Raw genomic sequence first — 16,928 nt, forward strand, 5'->3', positions numbered from 1 at the left:
CATTCCTCATTTTTCCCTTTCTCTTTACACTAGAAGAATATTTTCCACTTTGCCATCAACAGCTATGCTGGCTAGAGAGAAAATGAATTTAAAAAGGTACACACTTCATGAAAAAATAAAATAGTAAATCAAATTTTTACACAACCTTGTACATGAACTTGCAGTTGTTACTGTTGTGCTACAAAAACAATCTGTAAAATCTATTTGAAGAGCAACCTTACTGTGAAATACTGACCATGAAAAAAAATTTTATTTGTGAGGTTTTTTTAAAAGGACGCATGATTGAATTGATGTGAATGTAGTGTATACCCTTATTTTGCTGTGTAAAATATTTACCCCTCAACAGGACCCTAAAGAACCATCTCAGGCTTTTCTAATGAACACTTTTTATCACTGGAGCATCCAAGAAAATGCACCCTGGAGTCACATCTCTGTGCCTTTCTCCCAGGGATGTTGGGAAACTCCTCCCACTGACACTGCCCAGCACTTCTGCCCCTACATGGATTCACCTGCACTGTCATCCTTTAGCTCTGGGAATTAAATGGTTCACCATGGTGAGCAAGTGCAAATACCTTCAAAAGGAGAAAAATGTCTAATTAAGCCCTATTAGTAATGCAAAGTTCTTCTATTTCTTTTTGAAAGAGGCAGAGGCACAGGGTTGAAACTGAACCCCCATTGGCTGCCTGAAGGGGAGAGAGATTCATTCATGGTGCATGTGGCACCACAAGCAACACACACCTCTACACTCATGAAACAGTGACAAAAACAATTCAGACTGGCTGCTGGTGGAAAGAAGACCTCTAAGAAGGAAGCACCAGGTTCAAACAGACTTGAATTCCCACTGGATTGGTTTACTGAATTATACAGAAGTTGCCTTGTTGCTTTTCTTTTTTTAATAGCAGCCACCACTGCTTGACAGATCACACATGTGTGTGCAATTTCATGGGTCACACACCACTGATATTCACCAGACTCATGGCATTCCATTCCATTGGATCCAGAGCTAGAGGCTGTCATGAAGAAAACTGACATCCTCCAACAGCATTCCAGCAAAGTAACAATTTGCTTGACCTAAGGATTCAACAAGTCACTGATTTGGATTTTTTTTCCATTACATCTTTGGTTCAGGTTGAAAGCCCTGACTGCAGTTTACAAAATGTCATATTAACATCAATTTGTGGAACAATTATGAAATGCAAAGATACTAGGAGATAATAAAAGATGGAAACCCTACACTTAGAAATGAGGTTGAGAGACATATTGCTGTCTTTGCAGCAGAATTTGTGTAAGACTCTGCTATTTAATGTATTTTGGAAGCATTTACAGTCAGCCTGTTAAAGTTTCCTCTTATCACACAGAAACATCCCATACGTGGGCTTGAAAGGCAGCGTTCCTCACAGCAGGGATTATAGGTTAGAATAATAAAGCAACTTCCTGCAAGGCTTGTGAATCTTCTGTTCCACTCTGTGCCTTATGGATATCATCTGCTTTCAACATTTACTTTTAACATACAATTCTTTTTAATGTTCATTTCTCAGCTCACATTTCCTTGCCATTTTTAGAATGATCCAATGTGGAATTAATGCAGTACCACAACATTTAAAAGTATGAATCATTTAGGCACAGGTCTTGCTATGCAGTCAAATGACACAGCTAACAGCTGGGATAAACCCTATATTGTGTCTCCAGGTAATTTTCTTTGTTTATTCCTAGTATCTCCTGGCTGCAAGCAGTGTCACTCCATTTAAAGCAGACCTTTCTTGTGCTGAGCAGTTTCTCACCCTACAAGCAGAGCTCTGCAGGCCCCTGGTTGAGGAAAGGTGCAAACCCCTGGCAAGGTAATTCTATCAGCCAAAGCATGCACTCATTTGCATGAGCTTATACTCCAACCCACTCCACAAAAATCAATTCACACCTCTCTCTCTCACCATAGAGTCACATCAAGAAGTGAGAAAATAAAGTGATGGGAAACTGAAGCTAAAATTCATCCCTGGATTTATACTTCTGTTGATTCAGGCCAAACCCAAAGCCCATTTTATTTTAATGGCATTGAATAGAACAAAGGGGTAGGCAATAGATGCATTTCCATTTGCCAGATTTAGCTCAAAAATTCAGTCAGGAGACCAGAACAGTATTTTTTATCTTGTCTAAAGATGATTGCATCACCTAACCAGCACAGAATAATCCTGTGGTGTGGAGGGGAGGAGTATACTTTGGAACTATAAATATATCAGCATTTATGCTTATTTTGGAAAGGCAGAGCTCAGCAAATTCAGAGGGTCCTTTGCCTCCCTTCTCATCTGCGTGATGTGCACCCTTATCTAGAGCCCTGCAATGTGGAGTTCTCCTTCCACAGGTCCAAGCCTGTGGAGAACAGGAACAGAGCTGTGCCTCTACTCATACAGCACTTCAATTTTGTTTTCTTGCAAAAAAAAAACCCAAGGAAATATCAGCTGAGCAAAACAGCCTGCAGAAATCTACCTAGGAAAGTTCCTTGCTCCTTCATGATTTTAACTCCCTCTGTAAATTTTTTGTCAGTAAAGACAGTAAAAACTATTTTAACGCCCCTCTAAGAAAGTTTAAAATAGGTCTGTCTTGACCAGTTTTCCTCCAGAAGAATCCTAAGGCAGCAGAATATTGATCTCACAGATTTGTAATGCTTCACCTCTGAGTGGCACAAGCAGAGCCACACAATTTTATGCATGTGAAACATAAAATTTAGTCATTCCTCTGTTCCAGGAATATTCAGGCTGCCTGAAATACCCAGCACTGGGTGCAGCCATGAGCAGGAAAGTAAGCAACCTCAGAAAGCAATGTGCTCTCTCATCAAGACTTGAGATACTCCTTCCAGAGTTTAACATGTTGTGATAAAACACTGCAAAACTTAGATATATGCTCTAAAATAATTACCTAAAGTAAACCTTAACTTATACCAGGGCCATTTTCAGACCTGGGATGCTTGAGAGCTGTGTAACCCATTCATCACCAGCCCTGAGCCAAGCACAGGTCAGACAGGGCAGAGCATCTGACTGCTGAATGGGCTGCCCTGGACTGGCTTGCCAAGCCCAAAAGAGATGGGAGGGCAAAAATATTGCTTCTCAAGATTTTGTACCAGCAAAATGCAAGTACCTGAAAGCTGTGAACAGCTTGAGCCTGAATTTATTGTTAGAGAAATGAGTAGAGTTAAAATTTCAGTTATAATGAACCTCCTTATGGCATTAAACACATCATATGTGCATACCTGCTCTCACTCTGAAGTGTCACACATTTCATCCATGCCAATCACCCCAGTACATGTGCCAATCACACAAATACTATCAGGTTTCTCAGCTAATGAAAAAGAGATTATAAACTGTCACTTATTCCAAAGAAAGGGGGGAAAAACCCCTAAATATATTTATAATCTTACTTTGAGAATAAGGCTAGAAAACAAAATGTGGTTTCAGCTTATCTTTTCCTTAAAAATTGAGATGAGACAAGGCCCACTTTGCCACACTTGGCACAAAAGATAGCTTTTTCTGCAAGAGAGTCAAAGAATTGTGTGTTTCTCTATTTTGTTGGATGACTAAAATGCTGATCATGAAGTGTACAGTATTTTAACAGGAGGTCATGGATTATAAAGCATTAAGTGTTATAAGCAGGTCTTCACCTCAGTCTTCAGTCTTCCTCTGCTGGAAGCTGTACTTCACCAAATCACATTGCAACCTTCCAGGAGACTGAAGAGTTAAAGAGGTTCCTAATTCATACTGAAGTCAGAATTCCCTTTTGTGATCAGAAAAATTAGATCTCAGGGCAGATATTCAAAAACACTTATTCAAGACAAGGAAGAATCTTACAGGCTGTAGTTCAGTTTCTTTATGGAAAGAATCCCCCAATAAGCATTTCTCTTTTTTTGTATTGACCATATAAGAAAACCTAAGACAGAAAGTTCTCCTGGACAACATTGACTTTTATGAATATACTGCCAATTCCACAGACACAGGAAAATTCTGAAATTTCCATTAATGTCCCCATAGATTAGGAAATATGTCCAAAACAATATTTCCTCAACCTGTTGTCCAACACATGTTTTGAGTGCCCGGGCTTGGTGTGCTATTATTAATTAATTTACCACCCTGTTTGGAACTCCTCCAAGCAATATGAAATGGGACTACAAATTCTGATCTGCTTAAGTCTGCAAACTTGAGGTCTCAAAAGGATTTAACTGCTATGATTTTAATAATCTTATTAATAACCCATGATGAATTTATGCCCATTAATCCAGAAGTTGCAGGAAGTACAATTAAAAATTCTGGGTATATTATACAACCTGAATATATTATTTAAGCACCCATTCCAATAACTGGCCATAGTGATGAAAAATACATCACAAACAGCTTTTAAAAATTCAAATATCCAGGAAAAAAAATCCCTCAGAAAAAGCCTCAGGACATAGTTTATTGTACAAATAAAACTCTTGCAAATCGCTGATGTTTTCTATTAAACATCAAAGCTTATTCAGTGTATAATTTCTAATTTTTACATTAAAGTTTGCATAGATTTCATAGTAAGAATTTTTTTGAGGAAATGGCATAGCCTCACACTTTCCCCAATTTTCCTTCTTCATGGTGATTTTAAAAATGGGTTTATATTCCTTATTGATGATAGAAGAGTACACTGCCCTTTTTTCTCCCTTTTTCTTTTTTTGTTTTATCAACTTCATATAATGTTCCTTCCAACAAACCTAGAAAAAAGTCTGGGCATGTCCCAAGAAATAATCTAAATCATAGATCTTGTAAGAGTAATGCCATACTTTACCTCAAGCAATGCCACATGCAAAAATGGACATCTGATTGACAACCATATTAATTTTTAATGCCAGTATTTTCAGTTTTAGCTCTTGCACAAGACATTTTGATTATAATATACTGTTCAGTAAAGGCACTTGTCACTCAAAGGGACAGAAAAACACACACAAGAAGATGGAGTAGGCACACCAAGCATACAGAGAAGTGCTAAGAAAACACCATTTCATCTCCCAGTATTGATCATCACAGAAGCCAAGCTGTGGAGCTGAGCTGGCAAAACAACTACAGTGCCATTCAGAGAGCAACAATGTCCATTTGTTCAAATAAAAACCAAATACACAAGTAGAAAATTGTGCAGGGCCTTAGTGGTGACGTGGGTCCCCAGCCCTTTTTCTTTAAATCTTGTTTTTTAATTAGTGGCAATTTAAACAAGCTGCAATGTTCTGTTAAGTAGATTTAATACTGCATAGACTATATACAGTCTATACTACACACATACACCATCCACATATTTGTCATTTTTATGTTTTGAGATAACTTCACATGATGAACTTCACTGTGATTTTCAGAAGCAGCTTGGAGATCACAATCTTAATATGCTGCTGTGATTTACTTTTTGCTTCTCTCAGGGCATATTTTATATAAGAAGTCATGGAAAGCCTTACCAGCTCACATGTTGCAAGGTCAAGAAACACTTAAGCATGCAAGTGGGGAAAGCAGTTCTGCCCTCAGTTCATTTCCCTGCAAGTAGTAATTAATAATGAGATTTTTTTCCTGGCAGAGAAGTTACAAGACCCTATTGAACAGATAGAAATTAAAAAATCAACAACAATTTTCACTCATCCAATCCCCACCTGCATTACATTGTACTGTAGACTGAAGTGCCTCAGCTCTACTCACTACATTCAAATTACTTGCAGCCAACGACCCACTTTTAGAATTTTTACACTATTGCCTTTAGAATAACTCTCCCAAGTCAAACCTGTTCTGCTGCAGATTGGCTTTTGTGTTGAAAGGTATTTTCTGAAGTAGCATTTATCAAAACCGAAACAAATGATGGGACAATCTAATCAAAACACTGAAATGACTGCCTGATTGTATTTTAAAAATCATAACCTAATTAGAACAGAATTGATTTTTCCGTTAGCATGAAATTAAAACTAATTTCCCTGCACAATATTTACTCTAATATTCCCCAGATGCAAATACAGACTCATAAAACATTTCATAAAAAGGGTTTTATAATTGTTTCCTGATTTTTTTTTTCATTACATCATCAATTGCATTTATCTTTCCAAACTATCCTTCTTGTCCCTCTGAAAAATGCATTCACGAAGGGAGAGATGATGAAACATCGCTGAAATTCTTTAACTGCTGAGATACCATGGGCAGATAAAGAGGCATTTTTCAGAGGATACAGTCTTTCATTTCCTTCCCTAGCCAAGCCTGCTGCTGAGATGACTTCTCCTAAATTAATGTTACAGTCAGGCTGATGGACAGCAAAAGGTGGCAGACACTCCCTGTTCAATTTCTTTCAAAGAAATAGGCTAGAAAAGTAGATTTGTCGCCAAAAGAAATTCCTCTGTCATCCTTCAACATATTCACAGCTTTCTCACTCAGTGTCACATCCGCTGCCCTGGGCTCTTCCTTCCTCTTTGCCACAGAAAAAGTTCCTGAATTCCTGCAGCGTGTGGCATTTTGTACACTGGGAAATTGAGCACTGAGACACTACCTCACTCCAGCCCAGACACAATCAGATTTATGGGACTCTAATTCCATTTGCTACGATGGCTGCCTTAATGAGGAACGTATGTTTCTGTCCAAGCAGGGCCACCCTAATGCAATATACTCCTGACCTTGAACGTTCCCCGGGTCCCTCTGACCACTGGCCAATCCTGGGGAGCCTTCAAGGCAAGGCAATGAACAAAGAGTGCTGTAGAGATATCAAGGAATCACCTAATTGCCTGAGGAAGAAAATTGATTCTAGAACAGCCACCTCTCAATTTTTTTTGCACACCTATTTATGAAGCACATCACCTTCTGCAACAGTGGTTCCCAAGTGACTCTGCTGCAGCACTGCTGCTGAATATCTCCACAGCTCCTCACATTTCACTGGAATGTGCAACATTCAAAAGGAAAGGTAATCCCAGAAAACTCTGCTTTGCTCTCTTTTCAGGAGACACCTTTTCCTGTCATTGGAGAGAAGCAGAGGCCCTCTTTTCTGTGCATAAACCATTGATTTGTAAAGGCAGGTTCCCTCACACTAAAGGAGACCATATTGTGTCCTTTGCAGTAACACACAAAATAAAACCATCCCTTCTGGTTAGGAGAGTTCACACACACCCTTATTATAAAACTGTGGCAGCAGCATCTCCCAGAGCAGGATTGGTGAGACGCCCTTGTGGCAGAGACAATTTAATGGACCACAGAGTCTCTGGAGAGGAACTGGGAGGATTTTTGCTGCACAAGCATATAGTTCATCAAGAAGGGAAGGTCTTTGAGAGACATGAGTCTACTTGCTGCAATACTAATAAGAAATAAACTGAGCCAAGGGCTCGGGAACTTTTGATTTCTGTTCACACCTCTGTCACAGAGCTTAGAGAAATAATTTCTTTCCTCTTTGACTCAACTCCCTGAATGTAGAATGAGGTTAATGGTATTTTTATCAAATCCTTTGTCTGATTCATCTACTCAGAATTCAGGTTGCAGGGGGAGGTACGTGGGGATCTCAATGCATAATTCTACAGTAGCCACTGAAACAAGGACAAAAGTCTATTAGGGTGTCTGTTCTCCTCTGCCACCTATATAAATATGATAAATCATCTACTATTAATCATCAAGGCTAAGAAAATTAGCAATTCACAAAATGGTGATAACAGAGAACAATTCCAGCAATATCCCTGCAATTTATCAAAAGTTTAAAAAAAAAAAAACAGAACAAAATCACCAATCCAAGAAAAAGTCAGGACTCTGTTGGTGAAGGAACTTACAGTTCACTGATCCAAAAGAAACCTTCCATTAGCAAATTATGAATCCCACAGACAGGTAAGCTCCTCTTCTGATTCTCTCCTTTTATATTTTCTCTCTGTAATTTCTTGAAGGAATTTAAAAAATATTCCACTTTACCATGGAATTATTATCCCAGGGATATTTTCATTATTATTTTCTGTTTTGAAGGACATTCTGCAGTCTATAAGCACTAGGAGGCTTGTGCAGAGAGCTAAAGATGACAAACTTATTTTTAAAATAATGACCTCACAATGAAGGAATTGGAATTTGCATATCTCCCACTTAAGCAATTGCCGTTGTGAGGAAATAATCCTTCTTGAACCGAGGGTGAATGAATTCAGGGAGTAAGGTCCTTCCCCTCTCCCCCTCTTCAAAATAGATGCTACATGCTACTGCCTTGACTAGCCAGTCTTTTTAAAAAGAAAAAAAAAATCTCATAATATAACAAGTACTCAGGCTTACTCACCTGCTTTGGGAACTCGGTGGCTGGGTGCACTTCACTGCAAAACACCACTTAGTTATATGTTCCTGGCATTCAGCCAGCAAAGGGCTACACATTTTTCTCTCATTGCACAAATTTTCTCATTGTGATGGTGCTGTTTGGCAGGCCATTATCAGAGCCTTGTTTATAATCTTTTCTTGCATTTATAGCATGGTGCACAAAGCAAAGCTAGTGTGTATTTTCCTTGTCTTTGACTTAAACACCAACTTACCACCCAGCACTGGCACCTGCAGAAAATTCTCTTTGGAGTGGGCTGAGCCAAATTTCTCACAGGTCCAGACAAAAAGCACTTCCAGTGAAAGTAATCTCCAAGAAAGAGATCATCCATTTTAAAATTCGTATTGCAATCCAGCACAAAATAACAGTGCCATCCTGGATAAAAATACTGTTATTTAAAATCCTTTCTCAATATTACCTTCTAATCACATGCTCTAGTCTATCTTTGTACTACATTAAACTCATTGCACTGTCCCTGTTTACTCACAGTGACCATCAAAAAGATAATCTCTTTTTCATGGAATATATTACTAAAAGAAAAACAAGTATTTGAAATTCAGCTGATGTTTAGAAACAGGCCAGAATAACACTGCTGAAAGTTGTTACAAAAGCTTAGATCTTTTTGAACAGACAAATTTAGGTAAAAAGAAGCAAAGGCAGTCCAGCAGCAAGCCCACAGTGACATGTCTGTGCACAAAGAGAGGAATAATCTGATCCAGCAATGGGAAGAAGAAGAGACTTCAGTTAATGGAAGCTCAGCTAAGATGTAGACCGTGCATACTCTCTCCAAAACCAAAAATGCTGGTGGGTGACATGGAGACAGAAGGCAAAGATGACCTTCTTCTCTGTTTGCATCTTGCTCCTCTGATTAGGCATTAAAAAAAAAAAAAAAGGAAAAAAAAAAAAAAAAACAAAAAGAAAAAATAAGAAATAGGGTCCGTCCCAGTGCTTCCAGCTAAAAGTGCGTCCAATTGACTGCCACAAGGCATTCAAGACCATGAACCTGGAAGCACTGGTATGCATGAAAACTTAGATATAAAGCTTTACCCTCTTTAGTAAACCTATAAAAATTACAATACATGTGGTTTTTTCACTGCCATCTCTCAACAATTGTAAGTGTTTATTATATACCAGATGTCATGTGAAGGATTTGGGTTTCAAAGTGACATGAGAGACTTTGGAACAGTGTGAATTCTAGGACAACATAGTGTGTGTGTCCATCTGTATCTGTCATGGTAATGATAAGAAAGGGCAGGAATGCAGAGGCACTTGCTCCTCTCCAAATATAATCACCACGTTCAGAAATTCCTAAATAACAGCCTCCACTCACTTATTGGGGTGAGCAGAAATGGTAATCCTTCACTGGCCTAAATTAGCTTGAGACCACCACGTAGGAAAGCTGTCAGGGAGGAAGCTGACAGCCCCAGGCAGCGAGGCTGGGTGTCTCATCTTACATATTCATCACCCGAGGTACCACTCACATCCCAGGCAACAACTGCGCTCTCGGCATGAGGAACCCAGGGACAGCCAGGGTGAGGAGGGCATGTTCAGAGAGGGACAGCCACTGTGAAATTAGGAAATTAAGGAACCCCATGAGCAGACAAAGTTAATACTTGAGAGATTTTTGAGGAAATCCAGGTGCATTTTTTTTAATTTGCAGAAGTTAATACTTTCAGAGGGTAAGGATACCATAAAGTAAATGAGCGCGCACTGCTCCGGGTTTCCCTCTTGGAAAATGACAAAGATCAAAGACTCCCTGCCTATTTTCTCTCTGAAAAATTGAAAATTAATTGCCTGAATTCACATACCAGTTTATTCAACTCCTGCCTTTTTCCAGTCCTACAATTTGCATTGACTGACAGATACTTTTAAAATGCTAACATAAATAGCTGGCCTAATACTCCATGTCAGGGTGTATTTTAATTGGTAAAAAGCAATCATCATCTTTGTTGCAGTAGGGTCATTTTCTGAATGTCAGATATCAAATGAACAGAAAAAGGATAAGGTCCCTATCAAAAAAGTTGTGTATGCATAGCCAGCAAGATATAAGGTAGAGAATAAAATCCATCAGACTGAAGAGCAAACTCAATTCATAACGAGGACAATGGCATCCAAAGTGTTCCTTATCTGTGTTAAAAATAAAAAAGAATAAAGAAAAAGGGTGGGATTAAATCTATAGCACTGAGGTTGTAACATATACTGTAGGATGTATACAGATGTTCACAGCTCCACCCATGCTACCAAAGCTGAGCATTTGACAGGAGCCCCTAATTAGTCATAGCTGTGGCTGTCAACAGTAGAGGCAAACTCAAACATCTCTGGGTGGTCTCTAGGTTGCCTGCCCACCCCTCACACAGCTCACCTCAATTAGTCACCCACCTGTATCACAATGCTCAATATTTTATTATGTTTTATAGAGGTGAGTGCAAAATATGAAGCCTTGAGGTGTTGCCATTTATCGCTTTCCAACAATAAAAAAGTGTTTTGTGCAAAAGCTGTGCCTGCCAATTCTCTAGCTGCCCTGTGATTAGTTGGTTTTCATGAATATGCAAATTCTAAACATTGCAGCGGATCCTTTTAGTTTCCTTTCAGTTCAATGCGGTACAAATAGACCTGGGTTTCCATAAGTAAAAGGTGCAGCACCTCTGTGGTTTTGGATGACAAATAATGTCTATATAGCACTTATCAAGAGGGTGCACTTTGTGCCTGTCAGCATCCTGCCTTCATTACCATTCTTCACAGCTTACCTGCAGCAAAGTCACATCTAGGGCTCCAGACCAGAGTCCAACATTCCTGTGAAAACTAGAATTGTCTGAGGGAGCTGCAGCCCCTGCTTTGTGGTACAAAGTCTGGGAACAACCTCAGACCACAATTCAAAACTTCAGAGTCAGAAATCACATATTCCTTTCCCTGGAGTTCTCCCTTTAACAGCTCCATTGCCAGAAGTTACAGAAGGTGTCTGGAGCCCGAGGGTTAAAACACTGGATATTCTTGTTACCCATAAATATCCAACCAGTTGAAACTCTTGCTGCCACTGTGTGAATAATGGATTTTTTGCTCAGCACAAAGACTTAAAGGAAAAAAAGTCCAATGCTTCAAGGTGACCTTAAGCCTTTTTTTTTTTATCTCTTGGCTTATTTCAAAAACTTTTATATAGCCCTAAATTTGACTTATTAGCCTTGAAGAATTCTGTGCAAACAGAATTAAATATTTCCTTTTGAAAGTATTGAAACCAGCCACTGTCATCGTCCCCCTCCTTTTTATTTGTAGCTGAAGCAATATGTTTAGATTTGTCCTGGGTTTGAGCTGCCAAACTGTTCTCAGTAAATTTACTCTTCAAAATCTGGTTTTGCCTATCTCTAATCCTAAAAGATTCTCAATTCCATGATATTTAATCTTCCAAGTTCACATGGTAACTATAAGACTTTTCTGTTTCAGCAAAATCAGCTTCTCAAAGTTCCCCCTACTTGCAAAAGACTTTTTTTATTTTCTTTTTGTCTCTGTCAAATAAACTTCTCCACTTAGGGCAGAGTGAACACTGCTGGCAGGAGACAAGATCATTAAACAAATTACAGTGGATGTGTATAGATCATACGCATGTACATGGTCTTGTTTAAAAAAAATAATAACAGTAACAGGTAATCCTGAGAAATGGAGAGTGCTATTTCTGACCAATTTCAAAATGCCATCTTTATCAAAATTCTACCTGCAGTAAGTGAAATCAATATATGGATGTTGCTGTAAAATTAATGAGCTTTTCAATAGCCTGTGTTGAGCTCTTTTTTTTTTAATTACAAATCATCTCTAATTTTTCTTTCCTAAATTGTATAGACACACGCAATGGTTGACTAATGCTGCACCATAGCACAAGAAAAATCTACTGGAGGATTTGTTCCCTGTAATGATCTCCACCAGGCATATATTCTTTTTTCTCCACACAGATAGACATCAAAATTAAGTACATTGGCTTAATTCAGTTGCCATTGTAAGCTCAAATGGGATACAAAGTGAAATCAATATTAGTGAAAAAGATCAGACTAGAATTGGAAGGTAATATAATTAGGTTGGCTTTGCTATACTTTGTAATGCTTATCTGTAGTATTTTACCAAATAGAATATGGGTATCTATTTTCTGAAACCGTAGGAGGTTTTCAATGCTGTATTGTCCTTATTTATTTCACTCTGAGGGAGCACTTCAGAAAGACCTGTCTGTCCATCTCTGTGGGATTTAGGGCTGACATATCTCCCTGAGTGATCTGAATTTTGTGCATACAGGGGAGATCTACTTCTTAAGCAAAAGCATTAAGAGTTGTTTTAATAGCACAACACAGAGAAAGCTTTATGTGTTCTGTTCATAGGAAATGTGCTCTTTACCTCTGAATACAAAGCATTTCACTGTGCTGCAGTCTCAGAGCATGGAAATTATAAACATGAGATCTCGCACCTCTACTTCTCAGACTTCACCCCAGCCCCATCAAACCTGCCCCATCAGCTGGACAGCTTTGCAGTGCATCCTTGAGATGGGGATGCAGAGCAGGATCACATCTCTCCAGGGCTCTCAGGAGATTGGGCAGCCCTCCTGCATGGTTTCTTTGCTCCAATCTTCTTGGGCTGAGCTGAGGTGCAGGGCCAAGTCTCAGCTCCTGCACAGAGGCTGTAGTTAATTTAAAAAGTCATTTCTGAGCAATCAAATTAAAGCCATGGGTTCCTTCCACACCTCTGATGTACAAATCATCCCCCAAAGAAAGGTGAATTCATTCCCAAAACCCAAAGGATGCCCAGAGATACTCAATGATTTAATAAGCTTGGAACACTAAGTGAAGGAAAAATTCTTTCTAAAGATGGTATTAAAAAGCTACAAAACTCTGTCTATACACTCTTCTTGGTGGATGTAAAATGTATTAAAGGTTTTAATTGGACAAAACCAGAAAAATATTTAGATTTTGTCCAAGCGTAGAATGTGATGTCTCCCAAAAGACCTGCTGGATATGCAGAGGGAGTTTTATCTTACCAGCTATGTCACACCAGGACACAACTCCTGTAACATGGCAGAGGTTGTACCACCCTTAGGTCATGCCAGCAGTGAATTCCCACTGTTCTCTCATTTCTTGCCCAAGGTGCCACATGAGATGGTGGCAGAGCATTAAATGTAGCCTTGCAAAGACATGAGCTAGTTATTCATTCTATGAGAACCTGGCTGAGGAAGGAAGCATTCCCACTTTCCCCACTCTGACATTGATGATGAAGCTTTTTAGTCAAAATTCACTTTTACTTCCTTGAATTCTGGGATTTTGTCCTCTCACCAGCTTGCTAATGGCACAACTGGTAGTTCCAATGCAAAAAGAATATTTTTTAATCCTTATCACTAACAGAAAGAAAAAGAGGGTAAGTTACTTTCTGGGCCAGTCTCTCTTCAAGGCTAGCTTTGAATTATTTTATCTCTTTGGAGCAAAACTCATGATCCCAGAGCAGGGTTTAGTGGCACAGCACAAAGTAAGGAGGCAGGATAAACCCAAATACTTCCAGTATTGCCAAGGAATGGGATAGTGAAGCAGGTTTCACACAAGACATAAAACCACTGTAAAACAGATGAGAGGAAGCTCTCAAAAGGCTGGAATTTGTCATTAATAACCTGATGCGGAAAATTTTGGAACCGTGAAAACAAACCTAGCAGCAAACAATAAAGCCTGTTTTCCCTGTTCCTAACTCAGCTCCTGTATGCCAAGTAGGAATGACCTTCTCCAGTGGGGGAAGCAGCACAGGAGCAATAACCAGCAAGGGAAGGGCAGTAGTGCAGGGACATTGGTGCCATCACAAGGACAAAAGAACCAAGAGGAATGGGGAAATTAGTGTATGAAAATAAAATAAAGGAAATCACTTGTAATTAGATTTTTATCTCATTTAGGAGTCCCTGTTCCTTTCTTCTACTCTGCTACCCGCTTTCACAGGTAAAATAAGCCAGAAATCAAAATTACAGTAATGCCTCACAGATTTATCATAATTTTAACGTTCCCATCTGATTGAGAGGATGCCACAAATTTCAGTGTATGTCAAGGATCTCGTTTGTAGAGATAGATCATAGACTATGAGAAAAAAATAAGATTTCCTCCTTTTGAAGTAAATTAAATAGAGTAAATCAGATCAAGTATAGCATCAATAAAATATATACTCTCATATTTTAATCACTGGTAAACAGGCTCGTGTGCAGAATGTGTCACACCTGTCATACATCCTTCCAACTGCCCAGGGATGTGTATTGTATAACAGCTGCTCAGCTTTGCTTTAGTGACATGTAGCTTTTGCTTTTAGGTGACACAAAGATAATGCTGAAGGTTCTACCACCTCTCAAGTCTACTTAAATGGTTGTGTTCACAGATGTGATCCAGTTGGGCAAAGAAGGGGGATTCAGTGCTACCAACTACAACATATATTTTGTTTGAGGTGGCTTGAGCTGAATTTCCTTCGGGATCACAAAAAAAATTAAATTTCACTGGAATAGTTTGTTCTTAAATTTTAAAAAATAATTCTCATAAAACCAGTCAATTGAAGTATCAAGAACAGAATAAATTCACAAAATATCATCCATCACAATACATAACACGGTGTAGGAGTGTAAAAGTATTAAGTTAAACAACACCATTTAACATTTATAGCTTTTTCTTTAAAAAATAAAGGGTTGAAAAAAAATCGAACACCAAAATATTTGCAAATGTGGCTTCATGTAATGAGGAAGCAATATTTAAACTGTTGCTGTTTTTATTATTTTAGAAATATTGCATGCCATGAGAGAAAAAGAAATGTAGAACTGCCTGCCCAGGCCCAAGATGGCAAATCAGCTCATGGAAAAAACTCATGCTTGTTATTCTTTTGAAAGATTTTTCCATTTCTCTTTGCTCTAGGAGCCATTCTAGACTCAAGAAACTATCCTGATGAGCAAGTTCTCCCAGAATCCAAGAGAAGCTTCTAACCTTCATGAGCAAGAGCCCTGGAACACACCCTCAGCCTCTTTTAGGCTGCAAGCAGGAGAGCACAACTTCACTAAGGGAAAATAGCTTATAAGCATGGAAATAATATCATTCTCCTCCATCATAAAAGGCTTTCCTTCCCCTTGATGCTTTGTTCAGCAGATTGATCCGGAAGCACACTATTTTGCTTATTAGAGACCACTTTGCACCCTAAAAATGTTTTTCTTCCTTCCAGGTGCTGTTGGAAGGTTAAATGATGCTCATTCAGTAAAATAAATGCTTCTTCCCCTTTTGGACAACCATGGGGCCCTTCTCAACAGCTGGTCCAGATTGAGTTTTTCTTCTTTGCCCCTGTTTTTATTCTCAAAATCTTTTAACTCAACATGTACCCAAATGGCATTGTACTAAATTTCACAGCAAAAAATACTGCATAGTTTTATCCAGAAAGTGAGTTTTTAGGCAAGAAACACCATTATGTTAGTCTGGTAAAAATCTATCTTTGATAAACCAATGATAGATTTTATTCCATTTCCTACTTATCTTGAGGTATTCAAATATTTTTGCCTTCATTCTATAGTATGGTATAATCTGTCGCCATTTCTTCAGGTTATATATCATATTTGGTATTTATCTTCTCACTGTTACATAGCTTCAACAGAAATATTTGCTGTCAAAATCTCTAATTTATGAAGCTATCTCTTTCAGAGGCCGAGGTGGAGATTATTTGAGTCCTCAGACTTGAGCATCTGGAGCACCTGCAGCTGCCTTCAGCACACAAACCATTTCCACTTGTGCAACTCCATGGTCCCTACTGTCATCCTGCCTGAAATAATGATGTCAAGTGTACATTCAATTCCAGGACCATCCCTAAATCTTTCATCTCTTAACATTTCCCCTGTATAGGTGCCTCCTTTACCTACACTTAGTGTTCTCTCTGAGCTAGAAGTTACCAACTCTGGCTCCATAAATGTAGGGAGTTTCCTTCTTTATTACCCAGGTGCCTTGAAGACCAGACTTTACACTTTTCTAATGTTAAGGAATCCAGATGGGATATGCCACATTAACCCAATTTCAGAGCTTTTGATGTATCAGGATTCTTTTGAGGCCAAAGTTGCTTTGGCATCAAGTTTATCATGCAATGTTTTTATCTAACACCCAAAACAAATGACTCAATTTGTCTTTTGAAGTAATTATTCATTATTTTTCAATGAACTTGCCTTACACAGAAGCCCTATCTGAGGTACTAAAAAAGAGGAGTTTAAATTACACAGTTGCACATTACAATTTCTTTATCATGGTAACATCATATTCCAGTTCATATGTGAAAGATCATTAATGACTATTGTTTGTTGTTGGATCTGAACTGTAAAAAAGATTTCCCATTGAAAAAAAAGAGATTATTAAAGAATGAATATGAACTTGAAGAGAAATACTTCTTCAAAGGTAATGAAAGTCAGACATTGATTTCTGTCTGCTTATTATGCAAACCCAGTTGGGCTTGAAGATAGTAAGTATTGGGAGAAAAAAAATCAGGAATGAACTTTGACTCCCATCTTGAATGAATCTCAGCTCACCAAAAAAAATCAACGTTCCAACCCCTGAGTTTTGTTGTGTTTTTACAGCTCTTACACCACTAGAACATGAAGGCACTGATCATACCCAAAAATG

This window comes from Zonotrichia leucophrys, chromosome 5, assembly GCF_028769735.1.
Source record: "Zonotrichia leucophrys gambelii isolate GWCS_2022_RI chromosome 5, RI_Zleu_2.0, whole genome shotgun sequence".
Lineage (NCBI taxonomy): Eukaryota > Metazoa > Chordata > Aves > Passeriformes > Passerellidae > Zonotrichia > Zonotrichia leucophrys.